Below are 9,808 nucleotides of genomic sequence, written 5' to 3' on the forward strand. Positions count from 1 at the left end.
TACCTCTATTCCAAGATAATATGACATTAGACCAAGTTCTGTCAGTTCAAATTCATCCAACATAGATCTCTTAAATTCTAAAATCATTCTGGGATTATTGCTTGTAAAGACTAAAGCATCAACATAAAGACACAACAATAATATATCACCAGAATTATTAACTTCGACATATAAAGAGTGCTCAAAGGGGAATTTTCCAAAACCTATTTTACTGAAGAAAGAATCAATGCAGTTGTTCCATGCTCTCGGTGCTTGTTTTAGGCCATACAAAGCTTTCTTCAGTCTATAAACTTTATCTTCCTTTCCCTTGTTCACAAACCTTGGAGGTTGCTTGACATAAACCTCCTCTTCCAATGGACCATTTAGAAATGCCGACTTCACGTCCATTTAGTGAACCTTCCAATGATTCTGCGCAGCCGAAGCAATAATCAATCTAATAGTTTCAATTTAAGCAACATGAGAGAATATCTCTTGATAGTCATAACCCGGTTGTTGCTCATATCCCTTCGCCACCAATCTTGCCTTATGCTTTTCTATCTTGCCATCTGACTTTCTCTTTGTCTTGAAAATCCACTTCACACCAATGGTATTGTGACCTTGTGGAATATCAGTAAGCTCCTATGTGTCATTTGTTTCTATTGCATTTATTTCTTCAGTCATGGCATTCACCCACTTGGATTCTCGATTTGCTTTTTCAAAAGTCATTGGTTCACAATTTGCGAACATTACAAAATGCACAAAATTTCAATCATCATCTATAGCATTATCAGAAATTACCTCAAAATCATGCAAGGTAATTGATAGCTACCATTGTCTCCTTGGTCTTTCTATTTCCAAGGGAGCAGATCTTTCTTGAGCAGAGATTGGTGAGGCCTCAAAATCATGCAAGGTAATTGATGGCTACCATTGTCTCCTTGGTCTTTCTATTTCCAAGGGAGCAAATCTTTCTTGAGCAGGAATTGGTGAGGCCTCAAAATCACGCAAGGTAATTGATGGCTACCATTGTCTCCTTGGTCTTTCTGTTTCGAAGGGAGCGAATCTTTCTTGAGCAGATATTGGTGAAGCCTCAAAATTTTTTATGGGAGTAGCAACTTCAGAGACCTCTTCAAGGTCAGAAATGAGATGTCTTCTCGAATCATCATGTATTTCTCCATCCCATTTCCAAATCTCATCTTCAACAAACGTCACTTCCCTACTTAAAATCACTTCTTTATCATTGGATTATATAGCTTGTAGCCACCACGCTAGTAGCCAACAAAGATGGTTTTCACTCCTCGATCATCAAGCTTTGTCCTTGTTTGTGCTAGAACATGAGCACAAGCAACTAATCTAAACACCTTCAGGTGTTTTACACTTGGTTTGTAACCATTCCATGCTTCTACAGGAGTAATATCCTAGACACTCCTTGTTGGAGACATGTTTAATAGATAAATAGAACACAATACAACTTTTGCCCAAAAAGAATTAGGCATACCTTTGGCCTTTAACATGCTCATCTTCATATTCATTATCGTTTTGTTCTTTCATTCTGCAACTCCATTGTGTTGTGGAGTGTAAGGAAATGTGGCTTCATGCTTGATTCCCCGTTCTTCACAAAACTTATTAAATTCATCACATACATATTCACCCCCACCATTAGTTCACAACACCTTAATAAAATGACCGCTTTCCTTTTCGACATGAGCCTTGAATTTCTTAAAATACCCCAAAACATCAGATTTCCTTTACAGAAAATAAACCCAAATTTTTCTGCTATAATCGTCAATAAAAGTGAGAAAATACCTATTATTTCCAATTGTTAGTTTGTTCATTAGGCCACATATATCGGAGTGAATGAGCTCAAGCGGTTATACTGCACGCTGATTTTCTACAGCAAAGGACATCCTACTTTGCTTTCCAAGAGTACATGCTTAACACAACTGACCATTATGTTTAATGCTTGGCAAACTAGTTACCATATTTTTCTGAGCAAGCAACCTTAAACTACGAAAATTTAAATGCCCAAAACGAAGATGCCACAACCAGGATTCATCCTTTATAATAGCATTAAGGAAGGTATAACTACCACTAGAAATATTAACTCGAAACATTCTATTCATGGTCAGAGGAGCTTTAAGAATAAGTGTACCTCTTTTGTCAAGAATGGAGAGTTGATTTTTCCGAATACTCATGTCAAACCCTTTTTCCAGCAGTTGGACTATACTTAGCAGGTTACTTTTCATGCTCGTCACATAAAAAACATCAAAGATGTATTTATGATCTCTATTCTTCAATTTAATGAGAATATTCCCTTTCCCCATTATTGGTGTAACACCCCAGCCTCTTCAGGGCGTTTATAATATGCTAAGATTTTTTTTTATATACATAAATCAAAATCCTCAACATACCCATGCAAGTATAGGATTCCTAAAATGAAACTTTAAGGAATGATAAACTTAACCATAAACGGAAGTAGAATCAGAACCTAATCGTCCCATAACTTGATACGTAAATGCATTAATACATATAATCCGTTCAACGAAGCATTACAATAACAGATGTAAACTAAATACAAAATCATCTGAATGACTGGTCCTAGCCCTGGCATAGGACCCATAACTTCCACAATGCTGGAGCCTCGATCACCCCTTACCCTTCTGGCTACTCGTCTCACCTGGAACGTGGAATATTTCAGGGACATAGTCTTCTAAGTAAGGGTTAGAATGACATGAATGAATGATACCCTAATGTAACTTCCCTGGCAAATCAGCTCGGTACGAATGTAACACCCCGCTTTTCTCTTACCGAGTGTGTCACTATGCTGGGGCCCAAAATATACAAAAATTATTTTTCTTTCATTCTTTCTCGGTACATAACTTAAACCTTAAGTACCGAGTCCCGAACAAAACCCCCAGCAAATCATTAAAAATGCGGAAGCGATAATCGAAACTTGATATGGTACATAATCAAATTACTTTATTTATAACATAAGAATTCGTACCATAATTAACATCATATCTTCAATATTAAAATACAATACATGGAGATTTCATAATATTCTAACAAGGCTAAACATCAATAAAGCATCAGCTAAAACATATCCGAGTCAGCTCGTTGAATCCATCGGCCATGCCTTCATGTGCCATCATATCTCAACCTGTTCCTTGCCTGAGCTGTAAGTCTAAACTGGAACGTGGAATGTTCTAGGGGCATAACCCATTAGAAGATGAAACTTCTAGTGAGGGTCCAAAACATATATACGAATGCATGATGCAATAACATGAACAACATTTGCCCTTAGTGTAACTTCCCTGGCCCGCAAGCCCGGCTAGGAATCCTAGGCAAATCCCGAACCTATGCAGGATAAGTCTAACGTTATTCCCTCAACGCTCTTGGGGAATTACGGCTACACTCTGGGGGCGACATCCCATTCCCATGCACAAATATCAAAGTAACAATAATATCGTGCCATGCAATTATCACGACTTTCCATGTAATATGACAAAATGAATCATATCTTTCGTAAATATTATGCATATATAAGCAATCATATCTTTCATAAATATCATGCATAATGAACAATCATATCATGTAGGATAGGAAAACTCACAAAACCATGTTTGGTATAAAATTACTCATCTTTTGAGATAAACTTGCATTTTCTCAAAAAGCGTGCATCGCCTCGATATGCGTGTCCCACCTCGATTTTCGTGTCAGCTCTCAAAAGTTGCACCAATCACATCATCTCGATCTCCTCAATCATAAAATAATATTTAATCACTAAATATCCTCAATATTCCATTTATTTCCTATTTTCCTTCATTTTTCCTTCTAAAAATCCCAATAATTACATCGAGACTATTTCCTCAAATCTATCTTCACAACAATTCATAATATGCTATAAACTTCAAAGGAAAAATACTGGACTTACCCGGATGGTGCATTTTTACGCAAAACGAGATTCTTTGGTGCAGAAATCGAGACGTCGGAAACCCAAACTTTAAAACTTTTTGCACGGAACCCCGTAAAATAATTTTCTGGATTTTCCAAGATTTTTTCCAGAATTTTCCATCATCTCACGTGCCTGCATGTGCCCCAACATGCTAGGGCGAGTGGGCGCACGTGAAGCACTGCGCATGACCAGTACGCGCCGGTCGTCTTCTCCGGCGACGGCCGTGCCAGCGATCCGAGCTTCCTCCACATTCCTCTTCCTCTCATCTAGTCGATCACGATGGCATAACTTGACGCTTGAAACAAGCACCGGAGGTGCCTCAATTGGGCGGCCAAAGCCTCGGCTTGGCCGTCCGCCTCGTTTTCCGGCAACCCCTGGAACAGCAATCAAACGTGCACCAAAACGCTCCAAATTTACCAGAAACGATCTACATCTCATGGGCTTCAAAAGCCCTTATTTTGGACCTCCAATTTGTTCATTAAAATGCCCAATTTGAAGCTCCAACTTACCCATTTTTGGCCAACTCAAAAACCTTATTTATAGGCATCTTCGATGCTCCAAATGCCTGAGATCGGTTAGCCTATGAGCCTTAGAGCATAACCCTACCCTAGATCGACCTTGAGCAAGCCCCATCCGACAACCAAAAGCATTTTACAGGTACTCGATCGCGTGGCCACTTTTGGTTGCTTTTCTGTTTTTTTCGGCCACCACGATGGCTGTTGTCGGCCAGGCCTTTACAAAAGTTGGTCCCAGGACCACCCTCGTGCTATCCCTGTGGCCAATTTCGGCCATGGCCGACCAGCCATGTGTTGGTCATTGGCCCAACTTTGAAAAATTATATTTTGGCCCCTCAACTTTTGGTATTCTCATTTTGGCCCATTTTCACTTAACCCCTAAACTTTCCAATTTTGCCATTGAGTCCCTCAAGTCTTAAAACATTCATTTGACCCTTGAGAATTCTGAAAAAATATTGTTTCGGCCTCCCTCTAGCAATTTCGAAACACTGCACTTAGGCCCGAATCTTCGTTTTGGCCTTAAACTTCTTCGTTTCTTCCTGAAACCACTGAAGGGTTGTTCCTTATTAGAAACCGATGCCTCCTCAAGCTTCCGTTGACTTCCAAGAAGTCGTCTATGACAATTCGGTATTGCAGCCTAATTGGTAGCTGCATTTTTGCTGTACCAAAAACTGTTCACGATCCAATTTCTTTCGGCACCATAAATCCTATCTCGGGGTGCTTGTTAATGCCACATCATTTTTCTTTGGCATTTCGGCTCCAGGGCACTCCCGGTAGTCGATTTGGTCAATTTTTCGGGCTATTCAAATACCAAGTTTCTCTGAAATCCCATTTCTCTAATAAATTGCTTATTTTTAATTAACCCAAATTTCTCGGGTATTACAACGGAACCCTAGATAGTAGTCCTTACTTGAACACAAGGTAGCGGGGTACTTCAAACGTTGTTCCAATAATACCGTCGAGGAATTACGGCTACACTATCAGGGTGACATCCCAATCCCATGCACAAGTAACAATATGCCAATAACATCATGCTTATGTGAAAATCATGATTATCGATGCAATAACATATTAACAAAATATGAAAAAATGACCATAAATCTTGCGAGTATCATGCATACTTTAAGAAATCACATAATGTATAAGTTTTATAGAAAAAATCACTCACTTTTCTTCAATATTCAAATCATCATGAAAAACACGCACTGCCTTGATTTGCGTGCCAAGTCTCAAAAGTCGCACCAACACTCAACTTTAGGCCTCATGGAACCCTAAACACAATATTCATTCAATAAATACCATCACCTTTTTTTTTATATTTTTCTTCATATTTTTCTATAATTTCCTCCTATTTTCACCATGAAAAATCTAAAATAAATATCTATACCAACATTTTTTCCAAATATTTCTACATAATAAATCCTAAAATAATTTTCTCAATATTTCTAAAAAAAGTTTGAGAAAAACCTGTTGGCGACGAGCCCTCACACTCTTAGTGCGTGGTCTACGAGTGAGAGAAGGCACGTGAGCTTCACGCTCCAGTCATCTTCTCCAGTTCCGGCACACCAGCGATGCTGGTTCTCACTCCAGGCTTGCTCTCATCCTTCAGTCGATCAAGGTAGCACTAAGATTGGCCTGAAAGGAACACCGGAAGGGGTCCAACCGACTAATTGAAGTGTCGACCAACTCAACCGCTTAGGTTTCCGGCGAGGCTTTGATTCTCCCTCAAACTTACACAAATGCTCTCCAAACCTTCCAAAAACAGTCTATAGACTTCAAGGAACAAAATCCCCTTATCCCTTACTCTCGATTTTCCCTCAAACGCCTTTAATTTAAGCCTCAAACTTGCAAAAACTCTCGACCACTTCGAACCTTAATTATAGCCAAAATCGAGCCCCAACACGTCCAATCATGTCTAATCCAAGCTTTTAATGGCCTTTACCTCCCTTAGATCAATCTAAAACTCTCATTAATGCCCCAAATGTCCCCTCAAGCCCTCAATTTTTTGGCCAAGACACAGCCAGAATTTTGATCACATCGGCCACTGACGTGGTCGATTCTCGACCGTGGTCAACCCCCGAGGCAGCTAGGCCTAGACCTACCCTCTCTGGCGACCCTCTCAAACCCCTCACTGGCCGCCTCCAGCGATGGGAGAGGCAGCTGATGGCTGGTAGTGTGAGCACTACCAGCTTTTTCGAAAATTTTGACTTTGCCCTCTCAAACTTTAAAATTCTTTTTTTGTCCTTTCACTTAGCCCTTTGACCTTTCTAAAATTTCCATTGAGGCCCTTAAGATTTAAACTTTCCATTTCTACCCTAAAAATCAAGAATTTTTGTCATTTTAACCTCCCTCGGGTATTTTTAAGAAATTACACTTTGGCTGAATAACCAATTGAATCGTAAATCCTTTCATTTCAACCCAAAATCACTTAAGGGTTGTTCCTCATGATAATTTGACTCTTTTAAGGGTATTTTTGACTTTTCAAAAGTCTCTTACGATAATTCAATTTTTCAACCTGAATCGAAACTGTACCGAAAATTGTCTCTAACCCGATTTCTTTCAATGCTAAAAATCACACCTTGAGATGCTTGTCTGGGACATACCTATTTTCTTAGGTATTTAAGCTCCAAGGCCTCCCTTTCGATTGATTCGGTTATTTTCTCGGGCTATTCTGATCTTGATTCTCATGAAACTTCGCATTTCCTCCCCAAACCTATTCCAAAGATAACCTAAAGTTTTTTTGGTATTACAACTGGAATTGTGCTGTCATTGGCAAATTTGACCTTGGATTTTACTGATTCATCAAGGTCAGTAAACAACTCCTTCTTGCCACACATATGATTTGTACATTCGGTGTCAAGAAACCAGGTGTGATAGCTTGGTGGTTCATTAGCTGTTGTAACCATCAAGAGGGCATGACTCTTATCATCTTCACTTCCTTGTACATACTGAGCCCTTTGATCATCATTTTTTTATCTACACTCACTCGCATAATGTCCAAGTCTATGACATGAATAGCATTCAACATTAGACTTGTCATACCTCCATTGATCACGTCCTCTACCTCGGCCTCTAGAGTTTGATTTGCTTTGATGGTGGTTATCTGATCTCTCCTTGTTGTCATTTGCTTAAGAATTATTCTGACTTCGGTGGCCTCTGTTGTTGTTGTGACCCCTACGTCCTTATCCTCTACCACGCGAACCACGTTATCCTGAGTTAATGTCACTGCTTCATTCAGCTTTGGTGGAGACTTGACTTTGAAAGGCCTGCTCAATAGGCTTTTCAATTTGCTTCTAATTCATACACTGCTCATGTGCTTGCAACGTACTTGATACCTAATTAGTTGTCATCTCAGACAAATTATGACTTCTATCGCAACAACTATATGCTCAAATCTGGGTGTTATTGTTTGCAAAAATTTTTTAACTTTTAACTGCTTTGAATATTCCTCCCCATAGATTTTCATTTGATTTGTCAAAGCAAGAACTCGACTTACATAATCAGAAACACTTTCAAAAGATACCATTTGTAAGAGTTCATATTGACGTATTAGGGTTTGGAGTCTTACTTTCTTAACTTTATCCTCACCTTTAAATGACGTCCTTAGGGTATCCCAAGCTTTCTTTGACATTGTTATAGCTTCAATCTTCTCAATGATCTCATCATTCACCCCTTGATGAACGAGATACAGTGCCTTCTTGTCCTTCTACTTCTGGTCACGATGAGCATTTAATTCGCTGTGTTGCTCTTTCAGTAATTGTTGAAACTCCAGCCTCCATCACACTTAGCAGTTCGTGGTAGTAAAAAAACACTCTTATCTGAAGACTCCATTCTTGGTAATTTTTCCTAGTCAAAATGGGAACGAAAATCTAAGTTGAGCCATTCATGAACTTGGCTCTGATACCACTGTTGTAGTTTCTTTTAAATTAAACTAAAAGAAGAAGTATATGGAACAAGATAAGGAGAGGAATATAATCTGAAAGATAGCTTTTTATTAATCTGAAAAGTGAGAACAGAAAAAAACTTACTCTCAAAAAATTGATTGCAGCTAGCTTATTTATAATAGGCAGAGACTCCTACTTTCATGCCACTACTAACTAAATAGCTTAAGACTAGGACTTACCAATTGACTCAACTGAATTCAATCAGAAAAGCTAATAAGTAGATAAGACTGAAGACTATTGAGCCAAATTGCTCTAATAAACCTATTGTGTATTTTGATGTTTGACAAAACATAATTTTAGTAAAATTATTTTTGATATATTTAAAACCCCTAATGGATTTTTGATATATTTTAAGTATTATAGTATTTTGTGTATCAAAATGAATCAAGAAATGTTATTTCTCTAAGTCTAGAAGATTAGCGCATTTTAAGAGGACATATAAGAAAATATTTTCATTTTGGAAAACTATCTTCCGATATTTTGATAGCTAACATTCATTGTTGTTAAAATGTTTTTTTAATGAATTTTCAAAAAATAAAAAGTATGTATTTTGGGGGTGGTAAAATTCCTAAATCCCGAATTTGATCTAAAACTAAAATTCTACTTTCTTATTATTTTAGATTTTGATTTTTTAGATATTTTTATTGAATCCAAATGAGGGATACTTTCTTACTTACATTTATGTATTAAAGTAAATGGAAGGTAAAATATAAATTAAAGAAAATGAGAACATTTACTTGTAAATGTAAATGTAAATATCTTGTAATGTATACATGCTATATGGATTATGTCTTCAAACAATTTCTATATGTATAAAATTTATTTTCTATAAAATTGGGCTCAGAAGTCGACTCTTGGTTAACTGGAGTCGACTCCTGTTAAGCTGAAGTCAACTTTTGCAAAGCTAGAGTCGACCCAGCCAAGAGCAATTGATGTAGAGTTGACCTGATAGCATTGATGTTTTTCGAAGAGTCGACTCTAACATTAGAGAAGTTGACTCTTGTATAACTAGAGTCGACTCCCATTTAAAATGAGAGTCGACTCTTGTTTTAGAGAAGTTGACTCCTCAGGTCCAACGGTCGAATTTTTTCTAACCGTTACAGATCCGTTGAAAACTCCACTGTATATATCAAGAAGAGATTTCTGGAGAAGACTAATAATGCACAACCAAGATCAATCTTTCTAGAGGCACTCTCAAACTCTCAAGCAACTCAAGTAAAGCAATCCCAGGCTCAAGCTCAAAGTTTAATCCATTTGGAGCCCAAGGCAAAGAAGAAGACATTCTCTCCATTTGTGGTAACGTGTATTATTTCTATTTTGCCTTGTACATCATTGTGTTTAATTAATTCCATATTAGTCCAAGGTTGTTTGGACATAGGATTTATTTGTATTAATTTGTGGATTGTGAGTGGCATCCT

Source organism: Diospyros lotus, chromosome 7 (genome assembly GCF_014633365.1).
Source record: "Diospyros lotus cultivar Yz01 chromosome 7, ASM1463336v1, whole genome shotgun sequence".
NCBI lineage: Eukaryota > Viridiplantae > Streptophyta > Magnoliopsida > Ericales > Ebenaceae > Diospyros > Diospyros lotus.